The 22,562-nt window shown below is 41.1% G+C and overlaps 1 long non-coding RNA gene across 1 annotated transcript; it reads right to left on the reverse strand.

Annotated features, from left to right (window-relative positions):
- Positions 1-574: 574 nt before the first annotated feature.
- Positions 575-1,352, reverse strand: LOC121847815. Its single transcript, XR_006084679.1, has 3 exons — positions 1,236-1,352; positions 1,045-1,156; positions 575-820 (listed from the first exon to the last, which is right to left on the reverse strand). It is a non-coding gene; the product is annotated as an uncharacterized LOC121847815 (long non-coding RNA).
- Positions 1,353-22,562: the final 21,210 nt, after the last annotated feature.

The following is a 22,562-nucleotide window of genomic DNA, read 5'->3' on the forward strand; positions in this document are numbered from 1 at the left end:
GCTGAACAATTAATCAAATGGCCACCCGGACTAATTACATTGACCCCCCTCCTTTTGTTTTTACACAGCTGCTACTTACTGTTTATTATCTATGCATACTCACTTCACCCATATCTACATGTACAAATTACCTCAACTAACCTGTGCCCCCTCACATTGACTCGGTAACGGTACCCCCTGTATATAGCCTTGTTTTATTTGATTTCCTTTCTCAAACAATTTCTCAAACAAATGATCAATCTTTACTCCATTTACCAGCTGCCCTTGCTTTCCGTGCCCAAATGAGTAGATCTTATTGGAGGGCCCCACAAATGCTAAAATATTTCTCAACAGTTAATTCTAAAAAGGTCTTATGCTAAGATGAAAATAACCAAACAGATATTAGATATATCAGGGGTCTCCAGCTACAGCCTGAGGGAGCTACTGGGTGTGAAGGCTTTCGTTTAAACACAGCACACGTGTTTGAAACAATGTACTGTTCATGGTCTTCGGTCCGGACCTTGATTTACTTAAATATATTTAACTACAGACAACATATACATTGTATAATGTATACTGTACCTGTTGTGTGCCCTAGTCCCAGTTGCCCGGCGGTGTTCTTGCTCCAGCTGAACACAGCTCCAGAAAGGGACAGAGCAAAGTGAGAACATTGCACAGGATTACACTTGTTGAAAGGTTAGACCATTTTGGTTAAGTTGTATTGTGAAACTTGAGTGATTAGTGGTGTGTTCATGGTCATTTAACCTGTGTTAGTGAAATTGAATGCTGGTCTCCACATGCAACCTGAGTTACCTGTCGGTTACATAGGTTATCCAATGGTCTGATAGAAAAAAAATAATTAAAGAAAGAAACTGATGAATCAGATTAGCTGGCCCATTTGAATGAATTAAATGACGAATAAATAGTTGTTATACTTTAGCTATTTGAATGTGGGGGTGGCTAAAAGGTCAATCAAAACATTGACACAGAATTACTATAAGGTATTGCTCACATTTTTTAGGGTAAGCTATGTATAAATGCATCATTATATGGAATGGATCCCACCTGGGAATATTGGCTTTGTCCAAGCAGAGAACCCGGCCCTCTTCAGACAGTAAACCGGTATGAGAATCGCCGCAACTCAGAGCCCGAATCATCTCCTTGCAGTTCACAATCTCTAAAGCACATAAAACATATGATTCCGCAACTCAGAAAAATATTTTATAAAAATTGATTGGAAAGGAGATTAGACCTACTCAGTTTCCCTATGATTATTATCCCATCTTGGTCCTCTTGAATCCGCGCGACTGACACGTCTCCCATTATTTCTGATAAACGAGACCACACAGTTACCTGAGGACAGATCCTGAATTTTAGATTTTAGATTGAGGTGTATAAAATCAATGCAACTAATATCAGTTTTGGTCGTATCTAAACCATTCGGCTTCACTAAACCAAAGCCAGTATGACTATCCTCTCCCCATGAAATCACTGTTGTGTTATATTCTTAAACTAGTCCATATAGTTTCTAACACTTGAAGGACAGCACTTGGCGATGCTCCGTCTCAATGATGGGTATGTGATCAATATCATGCCAAATGTATTCACAAATGTAAATCACCAATCCACAAATGTAAATCACTTTCCACAAATGTAAATTAAGCATTTCACTGTAAGGTCTACCTACACCTGTTGTATTCGGCACACGTAAGCTTTGATTTGAATCACCAATCTACAAATGTAAATCACCAATCCACAAATGTAAATCACCTTCCACAAATGTAAATCGCTATCAACAAATGCAATTCACTATCCACAAACAAACACCTTTTGATTTGTATTTGTAAATCGATATATTGCATTTGATTTTTTTTTACAACTGCAGATATGCAGGTCATTTCCAAAGGCCTTCTCACGCATAGAAAAAAAGTTATCACGCATAGAAAGCGATTTGTATTCTTTGAAAAAAACTTTTGTAGCCATTGAAAGCGATTTCAATGGATCCTGCAGGAATTATAGTATGGTAACTATATGGGGTGGCAGGGTAGCCTAGTGGTTAGAGTGTTGGACTAGGAACCGGAAGGTTGCAAGTTCAAATCCCCGAGCTGACAAGGTACAAATCTGTTGTTCTGCCCCTGAACAGGCAGTTAACCCACTGTTCCTAGGCCGTCATTGAAAATAAGAATTTGTTCTTAACTGACTTGCCTAGTTAAATAAAGGTAAATAACGAAAGTATATTTGCAAACCAAAATTGCGGTATACACTCGTTAATCACCCAAATAGTTGAATTAGCTGGCCAGTGTGATATCACCACTAAATGTGAAGGATATGTCATACATTTTAAGTGATTATAATCCATCCGCTGTCTCATGTTGCACAGACCATTAATAACGCTTGAAATAGTCGATACCTATTACCTATATGCATTTCAACTGGCTGCTTCACATTCTTTATGCTATCAAGCATTCTGAACTGAAAATTGTTTCTGTTACGTACACGCTGGGAGTCGGGAAGCAAGTTCAGGAAGTGACTTTTAATAATAAATAACACAAGGCACAAAACAAAAACACGAGTAGCGTACAGACATGGAACAACGGAACAGAAACAATAAGGCCTAGGGAGAGTACGAAGGGAGTGACATATATAGCGAAGGTAATCAGGCAGATGACTTGAGTCCAGGGGAGTCTGATGAGGCCCGGAGAGGGAGAATATGTTATACGTGACAGTTTCGGAGTTTGAAAAGAGCCATGCCTCAGAGACCTTCAGATTTGCCGTGTTTTCTTGTTTTTTTTTCTTCAGATGTTATAATAATTACCAAACTTAATTTTTAAGCTCACGTTTATCATGATTATTTCTAAAAAGGTCTGTCAGCAGTGTTTTGCAGAGGGTGTTGTACACTGACTGGACCAGGCAAAGAGTAAAGAAAATACTAAAATTGCTTACATTTTTGGGGTTATTCTACTTTATACCAGTGTGGCAGTTGTACTAAACTTCTAAGGCATAAAAGTTCTTAAAAAATCCATGTGCATAATTAATTAAAATGACAATTGAACAGGTGAAGAGGTATATGATAACCTATGCAGAAAATAGGGATGGGAGATTGAAATTATTTTATTATTCGAATAGTATCATACATTTTATTTTCTTATATCTGGACATGTGTTTTTTTTTAAACATACGTTTAAAAGGGAGAAGGGAGAAGCTGGCACTTTATTGTTGCAGCTGGAAAGAACAGGCCAAGAGAGAATTCGGAGGGAGAGAGAGACGCCAATGGAATTCGGCTACAGCCAAGACTAGCTAGCTAATTTGCAGCAGCAACGATATTATTTATTATCATTCTATATAACAGTGCCTGTCTTGACTGGAGTAGCCTATTGGATTCGACAACACTTCCTGTAGCTACTTACCCCAACGCAGAATCCAATGGGCTGCTATAGCATGCTGACGAAAATACCAGTCATTAAAAACTAGCAGTATTTCAATCTTCTCGATTTGACAGTTGGGCCGTATCTCATCCCTCAATTGAGGTTTCTGAGACATACAGTGCCTTGCGAAAGTATTCGGCCCCCTTGAACTTTGCGACCTTTTGCCACATTTCAGGCTTCAAACATAAAGATATAAAACTGTATTTTTTTGCAGTATTTAGCAGTATTTCAATCTTCTCGATTTGACAGTTGGGCCGTATCTCATCCCTCAATTGAGGTTTCTGAGACATACAGTGCCTTGCGAAAGTATTCGGCCCCCTTGAACTTTGCGACCTTTTGCCACATTTCAGGCTTCAAACATAAAGATATAAAACTGTTTTTTTGAACGACATTTATTGGATATTTCAAACTTTTTTAACAAATCAAAAACTGAAAAATTGGGCGTGCAAAATTATTCAGCCCCCTTAAGTTAATACTTTGTAGCGCCACCTTTTGCTGCGATTACAGCTGTAAGTTGCTTGGGGTATGTCTCTATCAGTTTTGCACATCGAGAGACTGAATTTTTTTCCCATTCCTCCTTGCAAAACAGCTCAAGCTCAGTGAGGTTGGATGGAGAGCATTTGTGAACAGCAGTTTTCAGTTCTTTCCACAGATTCTCGATTGGATTCAGGTCTGGACTTTGACTTGGCCATTCTAACACCTGGATATGTTTATTTTTGAACCTTTCCATTGTAGATTTTGCTTTATGTTTTGGATCATTGTCTTGTTGGAAGACAAATCTCCATCCCAGTCTCAGGTCTTTTGCAGACTCCATCAGGTTTTCTTCCAGAATGGTCCTGTATTTGGCTCCATCCACACTTTTTATGGATATCTTTAAGAAATGGCTTTCTTCTTGCCACTCTTCCATAAAGGCCAGATTTGTGCAATATACGACTGATTGTTTTCCTATGGACAGAGTCTCCCACCTCAGCTGTAGATCTCTGCAGTTCATCCAGAGTGATCATGGGCCTCTTGGCTGCATCTCTGATCAGGCTTCTCCTTGTATGAGCTGAAAGTTTAGAGGGACGGCCAGGTCTTGGTAGATTTGCAGTGGTCTGATACTCCTTCCATTTCAATATTATCGCCTGCACAGTGCTCCTTGGGATGTTTAAAGCTTGGGAAATCTTTTTGTATCCAAATCCGGCTTTAAACTTCTTCACAACAGTATCTCGGACCTGCCTGGTGTGTTCCTTGTTCTTCATGATGCTCTCTGCGCTTTTAACGGACCTCTGAGACTATCACAGTGCAGGTGCATTTATACGGAGACTTGATTACACACAGGTGGATTGTATTTATCATCATTAGTCATTTAGGTCAACATTGGATCATTCAGAGATCCTCACTGAACTTCTGGAGAGAGTTTGCTGCACTGAAAGTAAAGGGGCTGAATAATTTTGCACGCCCAATTTTTCAGTTTTTGATTTGTTAAAAAAGTTTGAAATATCCAATAAATGTCGTTACACTTCATGATTGTGTCCGACTTGTTGTTGATTCTTCACAAAAAAATACAGTTGTATATCTTTATGTTTGAAGCCTGAAATGTGGCAAAAGGTCGCAAAGTTCAAGGGGGCAGAATACTTTCGCAAGGCACTGTATCTGTCGCTGGCTCCGCGCTGTCTTGATCATGGCATAGCCGCCTTCCGACTAGAGAGAGAATGTAATAAACGCCTCGTCGGATTCTGGCTAGGCTACAATGCCTTCAGAAAGTATTCATACCTTCTGACTTATTCCACATTTTGTTGTGTTACAGCCTGAATTCAAAATTCAATAGATATTTGTTTTCTCTCACCCATCTACACACAATACCTCTTAATGACAAAGTGAAAACATGTTTTTAGAATTTTATTGCACATTTATTGAAAATTATATACAGAAATATTTAATTTACTTAAGTATTCACACCCCTCAGTCAATACTTTGCAGAATCACCTTTGGCAGCGATTGCAGGTGTGAGTCTTTCTGGGTAAATCTCTAAAGAGTTTTCCACACCTGGATTATGCATCATTTGCCCATTATTCTTTAAATAATTCTTCAAGCTCTGTCAAATTGGTTGTTGATCATTGCAAGACTACAATTTTAAGGTATTGCCATAGATTTTCAAGTAGATTTAAGTCTAAACTGTAACTTGGCCCCTCAGGAATATTCACTGTCTTCTTGGTAAGAAACTCCAGTGTAGATTTGGCATTGTGTTTTAGCTTATTGTCCTGCTGAAAGGTGAATTCATCTCCCAGTGTCTGGTGGAAAGCAGACTGAACCAGGTTTTCCTCTAGGATTTTGCCTTTGCTAAGTTCCATCCTATTTATTTTTCATCCTGAAAAACCCCCAAGTCCTTGATGATTACAAGCATACCCATAACATGATGCAGCCGCCACTTAAAAATATGGAGAGTGGTACTTACTAATGTGTTGTAATGGATTTGCGTTCAGGAAAAAAATTGTAATTGCTTTGCCACATTTTTTGAAGTATTGCTTTAGTACCTTGTTGCCAACATGATACATGTTTTGGAATTTTTAAAATTCTGTACAGGCTTTTCACTGACAATTAGGTAGTATTGTGGAGTACCTACAATGTTGTTGATTCATCCTCAGTTTCCTCCTATCACATCCATTAAACTATGTAACTGTTTTAAAGTCACCATTGGCCTCATGGTGAAATCCCTGAGTGGTTTCCTTCCTCTATGGCATCTGAGTTAGGAAGGACACCTGTATCTTTGTAGTGACTGGGTGTATAAATACACCATCCAAAGTGTAATTAATAACTTCACCATGCTCAAATGGATATTCAATGTCTGCTTCTTTTCATTTTTATCCATCTACCAATTGGTGCCCTTCTTTGCAAGGCATTGGATAACCTCCCTGGTCTTTGTGGTTGAATCTGTGTTTGAAATTCCCTGCTTCAACTGAGGGACCTTAAAGATAATTGCATGTTTGGGATACAGAGATGAGGGAGTAATAAAAGACAGTACTGTGCAGCCGTCTTCATCGACCTTGCCAAGGCTTTCGACTCTGTCAATCACCATATTCTTATCGGCAGACTCAGTAGCCTCGGTTTTTCGGATGACTGCCTTGCCTGGTTCACCAATTACTTTGCAGACAGAGTTCAGTGTGTCAAATCGGAAGGCATGCTGTCCGGTCCTCTGGCAGTCTCTATGGGGGTGCCACAGTGTTCAATCCTCGGGCCGACTCTTTTCTCTGTATATATCAATGATGTTGCTCTTGTTGCGGGCGATTCCCTGATCCACCTCTACGCAGACGACACCATTCTATATACTTCCGGCCCGTCATTGGACACTGTGCTATCTAACCTCCAAACGAGCTTCAATGCCATACAACACTCCTTCCGTGGCCTCCAACTGCTCTTAAACGCTAGTAAAACCAAATGCATGCTTTTCAACCGTTCGCTGCCTGCACCCGCACGCCTGACCAGCATCACCACCCTGGATGGTTCCGACCTTGAATATGTGGACATCTATAAGTACCTAGGTGTCTGGCTAGACTGTAAACTCTCCTTCCAGACTCATATCAAACATCTCCAATCGAAAATCAAATCAAGAGTCGGCTTTCTATTCTGCAACAAAGCCTCCTTCACTCACGCTGCCAAACTTACCCTAGTAAAACTGACTATCCTACCGATCCTCGACTTCGGCGATGTCATCTACAAAATTGCTTCCAACACTCTACTCAGCAAACTGGATGCAGTTTATCACAGTGCCATCCGTTTTGTCACTAAAGCACCTTATACCACTCACCACTGCGACTTGTATGCTCTAGTCGGCTGGCCCTCGCTACATATTCGTCGCCAGACCCACTGGCTCCAGGTCATCTACAAGTCCATGCTAGGTAAAGCTCCGCCTTATCTCAGTTCACTGGTCACGATGGCAACACCCATCCGTAGCACGCGCTCCAGCAGGTGTATCTCACTGATCATCCCTAAAGCCAACACCTCATTTGGCCGCCTTTCGTTCCAGTTCTCTGCTGCCTGTGACTGGAACGAATTGCAAAAATCGCTGAAGTTGGAGACTTTTATCTCCCTCACCAACTTCAAACATCTGCTATCTGAGCAGCTAACCGATCGCTGCAGCTGTACACAGTCTATCGGTAAATAGCCCACCCATTTTTACCTACCTCATCCCCATACTGTTTTTATTTATTTACTTTTCTGCTCTTTTGCACACCAATATCTCTACCTGTACATGACCATCTGATCCTTTATCACTCCAGTGTTAATCTGCAAAATTGTAATTATTCGCCTACCTCCTCATGCCTTTTGCACACATTGTATATAGACTCCCCTTTTTTTTCTCTACTGTGTTATTGACTTGTTAATTGTTTACTTCATGTGTAACTCTGTGTTGTCTGTTCACACTGCTATGCTTTATCTTGGCCAGGTCGCAGTAGCAAATGAGAACTTGTTCTCAATTAGCCTACCTGGTTAAATAAAGGTGAAATAAAAAAATAAAAATTCAAAAGTCATGTTAAACACTATTATTGCACACATAGTGAGTCGATACGACTTATTATGTGATTTATTAAGGACATTTTTTACCTCTGAACTTATTTAGGCATGCCATAACAAAGGGGTTGAATATTTATTTTTAATTTTGTATTAATTTATTTAAAAAATCATAGAACGCAATTCCACTTTTACATCATGGGGTATTGTGTGTAGGCTAGTGACCAAAAATCTAAATTTAATACATTTTAAATATAGGCTGTAACACAACAACATTTGGAAATAGTCAAAGGGTGTGAACAATTCTGAAGGCACCGTAATTGAGGCCACATAATGCGGTTTCTCCCCAGACCAATTCAGATAAAACAACAGCCTACCAGTTGGTTGCTCGTTGTAGCCTACTCCTCATTTCATCAACCTTTCTTCTTATATATATATATATATTTATTTTTTTACATAGAATTAAGCATAAAGATTATGGCTCATAGCAAGAAAGGGTATGTGTGTATGTGAGAGAGAGAGATTATGTACAGTATCTAATAGAGTGGAAGAGGAAGAGGAAGAGAGGAAGAGGAAGTGTTATACAGTCCTCTGAGGAAGTGAGACCATTCAAAGGACTGTTAAACAAGTTCAGAAGGTGAGATTGAAAATCTAACAGATAATTATTTGGATATTCAATTTCTTATGGGTATTTCCGAATCAATGGAATAGTGCAAAGTTCTCTGTATCGAGCATAGCAAAAGCTTTCTCAAACAAGGAAATTAAATAGGCTAGTGGCAACTTAAGAAACAATATTAATGTGTCATGCAATCAAGGTATGCACTTAAGGAAATATACTGCTAAAGTATCTGCTGACAAATTAACAATATGTTTGCAGTGTACATGATTATTCTGTAGCATAATTAACTGTACAGCAACATTATATTTTAGCAACCTTTGACCAGAAATAAGAAGCAGGAAGTAAAGTTCTAGATGTGGGGAGACTACAGTAAAGAGGAACTATAATGTTTCAGGAACTTGGGTGGTTTTCTTAACCTGATTTGAGTTGATTCTAGTGACTAATTATAGAGTCATAATGTAAGGTAACATTGTAATATACAGTGGGGAGAACAAGTATTTGATGCACTGTCGATTTTGCAGGTTTTCCTACTTACAAAGCATGTAGAGGTCTGTATTTTTTTTAATCATAGGGTACACTTCAACTGTGTGAGACGGAATCTAAAACAAAAATCCATAAAATCACATTGTATGATTTTTAAGTAATTCATTTGCATTTTATTGCATGACATAAGTATTTGATACATCAGAAAAGCAGAACTTAATATTTGGTACAGAAACCTTTGTTTGCAATTACAGATGATCATACGTTTCCCGTAGTTCTTGACTAGGTTTGCACACACTGCAGCAGGGATTTTGGCCCACTCCTCCATACAGACCTTCTCCAGATCCTTCAGGTTTCGGGGCTGTTGCTGGGCAATACGGACTTTCAGCTCCCTCCAAAGATTTTCTATTTGCTTCAGGTCTGGAGACTGGCTAGGCCACTCCAGGACCTTAAGATGCTTCTTTCGGAGCCACTCCTTAGTTGCCCTGACTGTGTTGGCCAAGATCTCACGATACATGGCCCCATCCATCCTCCCCTCAATACGGTGCAGTCGTCCTGATGTTTCCACCACCATGCTTCATGGTTGGGATGGTGTTGTTGGGGTTGTAATCATGCTTCTTCTTCCTCCAAACACGGCGAGTGGAGTTTAGAACAAAAAGCTATTTTTTTTGTCTCCTCAGACCACATGACCTTCTCCCATTCCTCCTCTGGATCATCCAGATGGTCATTGGCAAACTTCAGATGGGCCTGGACATGCGCTGGCTTGAGCAGGGGGACCTTGCATGCACTGCAGGATTTTAATCCATGACGGCGTAGTGTGTTACTAATGATTTTCTTTGAGACTGTGGTCCCAGCTCTCTTCAGGTCATTGACCAGGTCCTGCCGTGTAGTTCTGGGCTGATCCCTCACCTTCCTCATGATCATTGATGCCCCACGAGGTGAGATCTTGCATGGAGCCCCAGACCGAGCGTGACTGACCGTCATCTTGAACTTCTTCCAATTTTTAATATTCAACAATGAGCGGTTTGTAAGGAATCAGTGCCTAACTGCAAGCATTGCAAAGCAATTATTAGCCTGCTATTCAGTGGAATGGCTGTGTTGTACCAAGTCTAAGATTAAGGGTCTCTCCTAGTTTAAAATGATAAACATTCAACATTTGTGCCACGCTCAAAACAACTGTTAACTCGGAGCTGCAAAATCTGACTTTAGTGAGTTCAAGACAACTGGGAACTCGGGAAAAACAAGCTACGACTTTCGAACTTTCATCCAACTCGGAATTGTAAATCCGGGACTTGGGCCTCTTTCTAGAGCTACAACCTGAAGATCACTGACTTCATCATGATTTGACCTTTTTTTCTTCTAGTTCCCAGTTCTTTTGAAAGCACCATAAATCCAGAGAATGGCAGACTTTGATGACAAAGTTTGATGACAAAATTTGCCCACAAAGGACTGCCGCGCCACCTTCCTGTTCAAGTGAGCACCTCAAGGTGAGTCCAAACATGTATTGTATGCTGCTGCATAAATTATGTAATATGCCAGGGAGATATGTATACTGTAGCTAATAAAGTAATACTAAGTGTATGTTGTGTAGTAAGCTGTTGGTAGCCCATGTGCCTCACCCAAATAATTTGGTATTTTTTCACCACTTAATTTCGCCTACGGTTCTGACTTGGTGGTGCACATGTAGCCTATAACCTGTTTTTGAGAAATGTAATCATAGAATATTGTAAGAACTTTAATTGTCTGCTTAAATGCCCCCTTTATTTCTCCTGCGCTTCTGACTTTGTGTACAGGGAGAATAATCTAAGAACAGCCCATGTGCTAAATTCTGTCTGTCTGTACATCTCAAAAGTGCTGAACAAATAGTTTTATTGACTACGTCCTTCCTAGCTCACTCATTGTCTTAATCGAAGTTACGGATTGCCTCTTATCCGCTTGTCATCCCCTTATTTCATAGTTTGTACATCTCAATTGTCTGTAGAAACCACATTTGTTTAAGCAAGTCAGCCATATCAGCTATGTTTTTTGAAAAGGCAGTAAATGAGGCTGAATGAACTGTTTCGCTGTCAGACAAAGCTCCACTGATAGCCAGGTGTAGCAGTGGTAAGGTGTTGGGACTGCTGTTGGAACTCTGCTGTTGGGACAGCTTTATGTAGGCCCTAACAGTTTGTGGGCACCGTAAAACAGTGCCCACAGTAAAATGTTTGGATTCAGGTGGATTGCTGTGTCCTCACCTTTGTTCTGATCATTTCCTCATAGTCTCCAAAGTGTTCCGTTTCAGTTTTTATTATGGTTATGCGTAGGCATCTCATATTTCTTCAGTTAAAAACATTTCAATTCGGCCCTCTCCATATAGGCCAATTCCCATGAGTGTAAAGGGTTAAAATCAAATAAATAATTTTTAATTTTTAATAATTTTAAATAATATGTTCAACTACTCTCTATTCTTTAGATTACTGCTGTGGTAAAGCAACTGGACATTGCTCCTAATGTAGTGGATGACCAGTATATTCAATGTCGAGAGCAGATGCTAAAGAAGGGCGTTTATTGAAAGCAGAGCTGAATGCCAGTATGGAATATCATGCTGCATGGGAGGCAAAGCAATGTACAATGTTAATCCCAGGAAGTGTCAAGGAACACACGGCTGCTTGGTGGCTTACGGACACGGGGAAAGGATTTACCAAAGACTTTCAACGATGCAGTGGAGACTCAGGGTGGGAGTGTCAATCTCTAAAACAGTGACTTCCGGTTATAATCCCTCCATTTCCTGCTGATGGATGCCATGAGGCTTTTGAGGACAGAGAACCTAAAACTGTATTTCGTTGCTCAAGCCAAAAGTATGAGGCACATTTAAGGTCAGAAGTGCGAATTGGGAGGTTTACCTCAAGCGAGGCCAAACGTTCCAACTCGGAGGAAACTGCTACAGACAACGGGACCCTTTTCAACATCACTTCCTGCACTGTAGTCGATGTGGATGCCCACACTTGTGACTCAGAATGCACTGAGCAGCTGTTTTCTCCAGCAAGGGTCTTTAGTATGGCTGAAGTATATGAAGTAGTGAACAACAATGATGAGGAGAAGTACAGCGAGATTGTTTTTGACAAATTCAAAGATTCACGGCAATCACAACTGCTACCTCTTTTCCAGGTAAGACCCGGCTTAGTTTCTAGTGTGTGAAAGGTTCAGATTCAACTCTGTTCAGCATGTACAGCAATCTTGCTCATTGGAAATGAACCCCCTTCCATAACCCCCAGGTCTCTCTCTCCCTCTCTCTCCCTCTCGTTCTCGCTTTTATCTCTTACACCAGGTCTTCTTTAAGCTCTGAAGGCTCCTCTAATAGGTTGCTGAGCAATGGCTGCATTTCTCTGTTTTCCTGACCGTTGGGACTGACCTATAACAAACTGAAGGTTTGCAAGACATGCATGCATGCACACACAAACAAACAATTGCGTGTATGTAGATTAGGTACTAATTCACAGACAATTGCATTTGTATTTATTCCGGATCCCCATTAGCTGTTGCCAAGGCAGCAGCTACTCTTCCTGGGGTCCAATCGCAATTACATACAATACAACAATACATAACACAAGACATTATTACACGCTACTCTACCATAACACATCTTCAATACAAAATCAATATTACAGCAAAATGACAATATTAAAATGTATGTGTGCACAGTGTTCAGTCATCAGCATACATATACATAGACACACAGGCTTCACTCAGTGCCAGTGGCAAGTGTGTTAGCGTGTGTTTGAGAATGCTGTGTGTGTGCCATTGTGTGTCTCTTCGTAGTCCGCGCTGTTCCATCAGAATCCATCTGATTTTACTGCTTGACTGAGTTACGTGATGTAGTCATGGCTCTATCTAGTACTGCGCATTTCCCGTAGTCTGTTCTGGTGGCACATCTTGTGGGGCATGTATGGGTGTCTGAGCTGTGTGTTAGTCACTTAAACAGACAGCTCGGGGATTTCAACATGTCAATACCTCTCACAAAGACAAGCAGTGACGCAGTCAATCGTTCTTCCACCCTGAGCCAGGAGAGATTGACATGCATATTATCAATGTTGGCTCTCCGTGTACATCGAAGGGCCAGACGTGCTGCACTCTTCTGGGCTAATTGTAATTTGCATGTTCCTCTTTGTGGCACTTGACCATATGTTTTTTTGAAAAGGCAGTAAAGGAGGCTGAATGAACTGTTTCGCTGCCAGACAAGGCTCCGCTGAGAGCCAGGTGTAGCAGTGGTAACGATGGTGCTGAAAGGAAAGCTCTGCTGTTGGGCCAGCTTTATGTAGGCCCTAGCAGTTTGTGGGCACCATTTGTCACCGTTATAGTGCAACTAATGTGATGTTTAGTGTTGTGTAGTGTAGTGGCTTTGCTGGCATGCATCCTCCATTTTAATTTATTTTTTTGCCCCACCAAGAATCACATTCTAAAATGCGCCAGTGCATAACACACGTTTTTCCAGCAGCAGACTATGATCGATAATATCAAAAGCTGCACTGAAGTCTAACAAAACAGCTGCCACAATCATCTTATTATCAATTTCTTTGTCCGAGTGCCGTACATGTTGAATGCCCTTCCCTATAAGCTTACTGAAAGTCTGTTGTTATACTGAACAAAAATATAAACGCAACATCCAAAGTGTTGGTCCCATATTTCGTGTTTCATGTTTGGAGCCAGTAAAGGGTGCTGTTGTTGGCAGAGAGGTTTGCAACTCTCGTTGTTATTGGTCCATTCACTTATCTACCACCTGGTGAAGGAAATTACGTGAACGTGTCTCGTCATTTTTGGCAATGCAGACTGCTGAAACAATGAGATGAAATGTCATTCTAAGCAGAACATTAGTTGTATCCAGGTTTCCAGGAAGTGTCTCGTTCGTATGTGGAGTTTGTCTGTAGGTGATTGCCTGGTAAATGACGTGGGAACAATAGTTGCTTTCTGGTACCTCAGAGAACAACTGGTAACTACCTGGTTCCAAACGATGCCCAGTGGTGCTTGTTTAAATGAATTTAAAGAGTAATTGATGACTAAATATTATGTAATAACCACTTCAGAATGTAATTTCTTAGTAAATATCAGGTAAACAGTGTAACTGATTAATCAATTCCTTGCAGGGGTAACAAATCAAATTTTAAAAAGTAAAATTACATGCACCAGCTTTAAGTTGCTGGGACCTCCTAATAACGTTTGATTCTATTTGACATCTCGATAAAAGCAACGGCTTCACCCTGCCTCTTGTTATTATTGGTTGCGTGCGTGTATGTGTGCGTGCGTGTTGGTGTTGTGTATGTGTGTGTGGTATTTTCCGAAGAAGAAGACAAGAGAATCGATGCAGTGAGTCCGAGAGCAGTTCTGGTGTTTCCTCAACATTCTTTTTTTTTAAACTTGCAACATCAACAAAACGAGTGAGTCAGGATCACAATGCAGCTGTTTTTCACATCAATAATTAGATAATTGAAGTAACAATTAAGTAGCCTACCTTACTGTAATAGTTTTCTAGTAAAATGGTCAAAATAATCAAAAATAGCAAAAATTTTAGCAACAACCAAAAATCTCACCAACATTTAAACAAAAATGGATTGCAACAATAACAATGTTACACATTAATACAGGGACATACCAGTGAAAACAATGAATAAATTAAATAGTAGAACACCCCTTCCCCCCCTCCAAAAAAATAATAATTCAGGACATCATTTATATGTGACAAGGCAATGAGACATTTAACAGACATTCAGAGACATGACTTCTAATAATTTTTCAAACTTTTTAAGTTTCACAAATAAAATTGTACAAAAGAAGGAATTGTTCCACCCCATTGACATATAAGTATTCCTGTCACGTCTGCCCTCGCTTTCCCTCGAGCGCCAGGCTGCCCTTCATTATGCACACCTGTCACCATCATTATGCGCATCTGCGCTCATTGGACTCACCTGGACTCCTTCAAGTTTTGATTGCTTTCCCTATATCTGTCTGTTTCCTCTGTTTCATCCCCGTGTCAGCATTATTGTCATTTTGTTTTCCCCTGTCAAGACGCTGTCCGTATTCTGTTCCTGTCCGTGTTTCATTAAATGTTCACTCCCTGTACTTGCTTCTCGTCTCCAGCTTCTGTCCTTACAATACCCAACATCAGGCTGTAATCATGGATGACACACTGACACTCTATAGTGGTTTATTCGTATAGGGGAGAGCTTGTTGGGGGCCACTATAGCGTGAGCAATGATTATAGGGGAGAGAGTGTTGAGGGCCACTAGAGCGTGAGCAATGATGATCAACTGTATAGACTGGTGTGTGACATTGTGTTGAAATACAGTAGCCTTGCCTTTGCACTTAATTAAGAGCTTCTCGAAGCAGATCTCAATAACTAGTAGTTCTTCATAGTCCAAATGGACCTCTCAGATATGCCATTTGGAGCAGTTTGGAGAAACATCATCACCCACGTTCCTGTCTTTTCTTGAACAGTGAATAAATCAAGTGAATGATGAACACCTGAAAAATGAGGAAGTGCAACTTTTTAAAGTAGGGATTGAAGATAGTGTTAAATCACAAGCATTGGACAACAAACACCTTTATTCAATCAATGCATACTCACACAGTAGCCAGCATAGGCAAATAGACTAGAGGCATTCTGTAATTAAAAAATAGCAGTTTTAACAATTATTTGCACAATTTATATACTTGGGTACATTCATGAATATGCAAGCTAGCATGAGTTTTACATCAAGTGTCTGTGTATGAAAAATACATTGATTGGTGCTAAATGACAATTTTGAGAAAATACAATATTATCCAAATGCTGTTGTGCCTCTTTAAATAAATGTAAACATTGCAATATGCACACTGCCTTAAAAAGCCAGTAAACACTATATGATTGAACTCTGCACCCATCAAAGCTGCACAACACAAACTTGAACATTTCTGACAAAGCATTACAGTAGCTGAACCTAAAATATTCACTATAATGAAGACAAACACATTTTCTTTTCAAATAACCTTGAAAATAAAGTCTTTACAGATGTTACGTTTTGGAAAATACATGCACTTTTTTTTTTTTTTTTTTTTTTTTTTTTTTTTTGTAGCATTACTTTACAATCATACGTGTAGAGAACGAGAGAGAATCAGAGACAGGAATGTGAGGAAGAAAGAACCTTCATATCTATACTGCTTGTTGAGCATCTCATTCCAAAATCATGGGCATAGGCCTCCCTAGTGGCGCGGTAGTCTAAGGCACCGCATCACAGTGCTAGCTGTGCCACTAGAGATTCTGGGTTCGCGACCCGGGAGACCCTTGGGGCGGTGTACAGTTGGCCCAGCGTCGTCCGGGTTAGGGGAGGGTTTGGCCGGCAGGAATGTTCTTGTCCCATCGCGCACTAGCGACTCATGTGGCGGGCTGGGCGCAGTGCATGCTGACACGGTCGCCAGGTGCACGGCGTTTCCTCCGACACATTGGTGCGGCTGGCTTCCGGGTTAAGTGGGCATTGTGTCAAGAAGCAGTGTGGCTTGGTTGGGTTGTGTTTCGGAGGACGCACGGCTCTCTCTACTTTCGCCTCTCCCGAGTTCGTACGGGTGTTGCAGCAATGAGTCAAGCCTGTAACTGCCAATTGGATACCAAGAAATTGGGAAGAAAAAGGGCTAAAAATAACAACAACAAAAAACATTTCTGAATGGACCTCACTTTATGCACAGGGGCATTGTCATGCTGAAACAGGAAAGGGCCTTCCACAAACTATTGCCATAAAGTTGGAAGCACGGAATCATCTAGAATGTCATTGTGTGCTGTAGCGTTAAGATTTCCCTTCACTGGAACTAAAGGGCCTAGCCCGAAGCATGAAAAACAGCCCCAGACCATTATTCCTCCTTCACCAAACTTTACAGTTGCAACTATGCATTGGGGCAGGCAGCGTTCTGCTGGCATCCGCCAAACCCAGATTCATCCGCCAGACAGCCAGATGGTGAAGCGTGATTCATCACTTCATAGAACATTTCTACTGTTCCAGAGTCCAATGGCTGCAAGCTTTACACCACTCCAGCCGACGCTTGGCATTGCACATGGTGATCTTAGGCTTGTGTGTGGCTGCTCGGCCATGGAAACCCATTTTATGGGTTTGGAACTTGGTAGTGAGTGTTGCAACCGAGGACAGAGGACTTTTACGCGCTACGCTCTTCAGCACTCTGCGTTCCTGTTCTGTGAGCTTGTGTGGCTTACCACTTCGCAGCTGAGCCGTTGTTGCTCCTATAACTTTCCACTTCACAATAACAGCCCTTACAGTTGACCGGGGCAGCTCTAGCAGGGCAAGAATTTGACGAACTGACTTGTTGGAATCCTATGACTGTGCCACGTTGAAAGGCCATTCTATGCAAATGTTTCTCTATGGAGATTGCATGGCTGTGTGCTCGATTTTATACACCTGTCAGCAACGGGTGTGGCTGACATAGCCGAATACACTCATTTGAAGGGGTTTTGTGTAATATATAGTGTACAAAAATAGTAGGGGCGTGGATCAGAAAACCACCATCTATCTCATGCAGCGCATCTCATTCACACGTCTCCTTCACATTGAGTTGATCGGGCAGTTGATTGTGGCCTGTGGAATGTTTTCCTGCTCCTCTTCGATGGCTGTGCGAAATTTTGAATATTGGCGGGAAATGGAACACTGTCGTACAAGTCAATCCAGAGCATGCCAGACATGCTCAATGGGTGACATGTCTGGTGAGTATGCAGGCCATGGAACAACTAGAACATTTTCAGCTTCCAGGAATTGTGTATAGAGCCTTGTGACATGGGGCTGTGCATTATCATGTTGAAACATGAGGTGATGGTGGCGGATGTCAGAAAACCCGCCCGCCCACACAATGCCATACACGTGGTCTGCGTTTGTGATGCCGGTTGGACGTACTGCCAAATTCTATAAAATGTCCTTGAAGGTGGCTTTTGGTAGAGATTGGAACATTGAATTATCTGGCAACACCTCTAGTGGACATTCCTGCAGTCAGCAAGCCAATTGCATGCTCCCTCAAAACTTGAGTCATCTGTGGCATTGTGTGATGTGACAAAGCTGCACATTTTATTGTGGCCTTTTTTATTGGGTTCAACTCATTTGGTAGGTGAACCTAATATTTGGTCTAATCAGTGTATCAGTGGAGGCTGCTGAGGGGTATAAGGCTCATACTAATAACTGGAACAGAGTGAATAAAATGGCATGTATTTGATGCCATTTCACTTATTGCTCTCCAGCCATTACTACAAGCCCATCCTCCCCAATTAAGGTGCCACCAACCTCCTGTGCAGTGTACAGTATATCTGACTTGACTAGTACTTTTTCTGTTAGACTCTGCAATCATAACCGGTCAACCCTTTAATACGTAACACTGCAGGTTAAGCATGACCAATAACTAGCAGTATTTTGTAGTACTACGCCAGAAGGACCTATATTGCCAATTGACATTACAGTGATAATCCCACTGCACAATAAATAACTGCAGCATACTTTCACTGGCATTGTGTGTGTGTGTGTGTGTGTGTGTGTGTGTGTGTGTGTGTGTGTGTGTGTGTGTGTGTGTGTGTGTGTGTGTGTGTGTGTATATATATATATATATATATATATATATATATATATATATATATATATATATATATATATATATATATATATATATATATATATGTATATATGTATATATGTAACCATGTATATATGTAACCCACGCGTGGGTGTGTGTGCGCTTGCCCATGCGAGTGTGTGCATGTCTGAGCGTGTGCATGTGTGTGTCTGCGTTTATCCCTCAGTGATTAAAGTGCTAAAAATTGCCTTAACCACAGTAAGTATACACCACTGTACAGTGGGGAGAACAAGTATTTGATACACTGCCGATTTTGCAGGTTTTCCTACTTACAAATCATGTAGAGGTCTGTAATTTTTTATAGGTACATAGGTACACTTCAACTGTGAGAGACGGAATCTAAAACAAAAATCCAGAAAATCACATAGTATGATTTTTAAGTAATTAATTAGCATTTTATTGCATGACATAAGTATTTGATACATCAGAAAAGCAGAACTTAATATTTGGTACAGAAACCTTTGTTTACAATTACAGAGATCATATGTTTCCTGTAGTTCTTGACCAGGTTTGCACACACTGCAGCAGGGATTTTGGCCCACTCCTCCATACAGACCTTTTCCAGATCCTTCAGGTTTCGGGTCTGTCGCTGGGCAATACGGACTTTCAGATCCCTCCAAAGATTTTCTATTGGGTTCAGGCCTGGAGACTGGCTAGGCCACTCCAGGACCTTGAGATGCTTCTTACGGAGCCACTCCTTAGTTGCCCTGGCTGTGTGTTTCGGGTCGTTGTCATGCTTCTTCAATGCTCTTACTGAGGGAAGGAGGTTGTTGGCCAAGATCTCGCGATACATGGCCCCATCCATCCTCCCCTCAATACGGTCCAGTCGTCTTGTCCCCTTTGCAGAAAAGCATCCCCAAAGAATGATGTTTCCACCTCCATGCTTCACGGTTGGGATGGTGTTCTTGGGGTTGTACTCTTCCTTCTTCTTCCTCCAAACACGGCGGGTGGAGTTTAGACCAAAAAGCTCTATTTTTGGTTCATCAGACCACATGACATTCTCCCATTCCTCCTCTGGATCATCCAGATGGCCATTGGCAAACTTCAGACGAGCCTGGACATGCGGTGGCTTGAGTAGGAGGACCTTGCGTGCGCTGCAGGATTTTAATCCATGACGGCGTAGTGTGTTACTAATGGTTTTCTTTGAGACTGTGGTCCCAGCTCTCTTCAGGTCATTGACCAGGTCCTGCCGTGTAGTTCTGGGCTGATCCCTCACCTTCCTCATGATCATTGATGCCCCACGAGGTGAGACCTTGCATGGAGCCCCAGACTGAGGGTGATTGACCGTCATCTTGAACTTCTTCCTTTTTTCTAATATTTGCACCAACAGTTGTTACCTTCTCACCAAGCTGCTTGCCTATTGTTCTGTAGCCCATCACAGCCTTGTGCAGGTCTACAATTTTATCCCTGATGTCCTCACACAGCTCTTTAGTCTTGACCATTGGGGAGAGGTTGGAGTCTGTTTGATTGAGTGTGTGGACAGGTGTCTTTTATACAGGTAACGAGTTCAAACAGTTGCAGTTAATACAGGTAATGAGTGGAGAACAGGAGAGCTTCTTAAAGAAAAAATAACAGGTCTGTGAGAGTCGGAATTCTTACTGGTTGGTAGGTGATCAAATACTTATGTGATGCAAAAAAATGCTAATTAATTACTTAAAATCATACAATGTGATTTTGTGGATATTTGTTTTAGATTCCATCTCTCACAGTTGAAGTGTACCTATGATAAAAATTACAGACCTCTACATGCTTTGTAAGTAGGAAACACTGCCGATTTTGCAGGTTATCAAATACTTGTTCTCCCCACTGTATATCACATAGCAAAAAACAATCCTCGCTTACATATGACATATGTCTCATATATTTAAAAAAGAAATGTCACTGTATACTTCGTATAACGATAAAAGCAGCTTATGAGACAAATTTTAATAACAAAATGGAACATCCTATCATTCTCATTTATACTCAGGAAATTGCGGGCTGACAGAGAAACACTGAATACTCTATATTTCCCCAGGTGCCTCTCTCTCTCTCTTTCTCTCTAAAAACAATATAATATCAGGACATACAGTTCACAGCTATTTCCAGCTGTGTGGTATCAGTCTTCTGAACTGACGACAAGCTGATAAAGGATGTATGATTATGGTACAGAAAGACACATTAATAAACAATCTTCCCTTTTCATTATTTTGTGTTATATACACTACGGCTCAAAAGTTTGGGGTCACTTAGAAATGTCCTTGTTTCCCATGAAAAGATACATGAAATGAGTTGCAAAATGAATAGGAAACATAGTCAAGACGTTGACAAGGTTATAAATAGTGATTTTTAATTTAAATAATAATTGTGTCCTTCAAACTTTGCTTTTTCGTCATAGAATCATCAATTTGCAACAATTACAGCCTTGCAGACTTTTGGCATTCTAGTTGTCAGTTTGTCGAGGTAATCTGAAGAGATTCCACCCCATGCTTCCTGAAGTACCTCCCACAAGTTGGATTGGCTTGATGGGCACTTCTTACATAAGCTGCTCCCACAACAGCTAAATAGGGTTGAGATCCGGTGACTGTGCTGGTCACTCCATTATAGACAGAATACCAGCTGACTGCTTCTTCCCTAAATAGTTATTGCATAGTTTGGAGCTGTGCTTTGAGTCATTGTCTTGTTGTAGGAGGAAATTGGCTGCGCCGTCCACAGGGTAGGGTATTGCAAAATGGAGTGATAGCCTTCATTCTTCAAGATCCCTTTTAAATCAAATCAAATTGATTTATATAGCCCTTTGTACATCAGCTGATATCTCAAAGTGCTATACAGAAACCCAGCCTAAAACCCCAAACAGCAAGCAATGCAGGTGTTGAAGCACGTTGGCTAGGAAAAACTCCCTAGAAAGGCCAAAACCTAGGCAGAAACCTAGAGGAACCAGGCTATGAGGGGTGGCCAGTCCTCTTCTGGCTGTGCCGGGTGGGGATTATAACAGAACATGGCCAAGATGTTCAAATGTTCATAAATGACCAGCATTGTCAAATAATAGGTCTGGGACAGGTAGCACGTCCAGTGAACAGGTCTTGATTCCATAGCCGCAGGCAGAACAGTTGAAATTGGAGCAGCAGTTTTGTACTGTGTACAAATTTCCAACTTTACCACCACCAAAGCACCCCCAGACCATCACATTGCCTCCACCATCCTTGACAGATGGAGTCAAGCACTCCTCCAGCATTTGTTTTGCATCTCACGGATGTTCTTCTTTGTGATCCCAACACCTCAAACTTAGATTTGTCTGTCCATAACACTTTTTCCAATCTTCCTCTGTCCAGCGTCTGTGTTCTTTATCCCACCTTAATCTTTTATTTTTATTGGCCAGTCTGAGATATGGCTTTTTCTTTGCAACTCTGCCTAGAAGGCCAGCATCCCGGAGTCACCTCTTCACTGTTGACGCTGAGACTGGTGTTTTGTGGGTACTATTTAATGAAGCTACCAGTTGAGGACTTGTGAGGCATCTGTTTCTCAAACTAGACACTCTAATGTACTTGTCCTCTTGCTCAGTTGTGCACCGGGGTCTCCCACTCCTCTTTCTATTCTGGTTAGGGCCAGTTTGCGCTGTTCTGTGAAGGGAGTAGTACACAGCGTTGTACGAGATCTTCAGTTTCTTGGCAATTTCTCACATGGAATAGCTTTCATTTCCCAGAACAAGAATAGACCGAAGAGTTTCAGAAGAAAGTTCTTTGTTTCTGGCCATTTTGAGCCTGTAATCAAACCCACAAATGCTGATGCTCCAAAGAAGGCCAGTTTTATTGGGTCTTTAATCAGAGCAGTTTTCAGCTGTTTTAACATAATTGCAAAAGGGTTTTCTAATGATCAATTAGCCTTTTCAAATGATAAACTTGGATTAGCTAACACAACGTGCCATTGGAACACAGGAGTGATGTCACGTTCGTCATAAC

The sequence above is a fragment of the Oncorhynchus tshawytscha genome, linkage group LG11, assembly GCF_018296145.1.
Source record: "Oncorhynchus tshawytscha isolate Ot180627B linkage group LG11, Otsh_v2.0, whole genome shotgun sequence".
Classification (NCBI taxonomy): domain Eukaryota; kingdom Metazoa; phylum Chordata; class Actinopteri; order Salmoniformes; family Salmonidae; genus Oncorhynchus; species Oncorhynchus tshawytscha.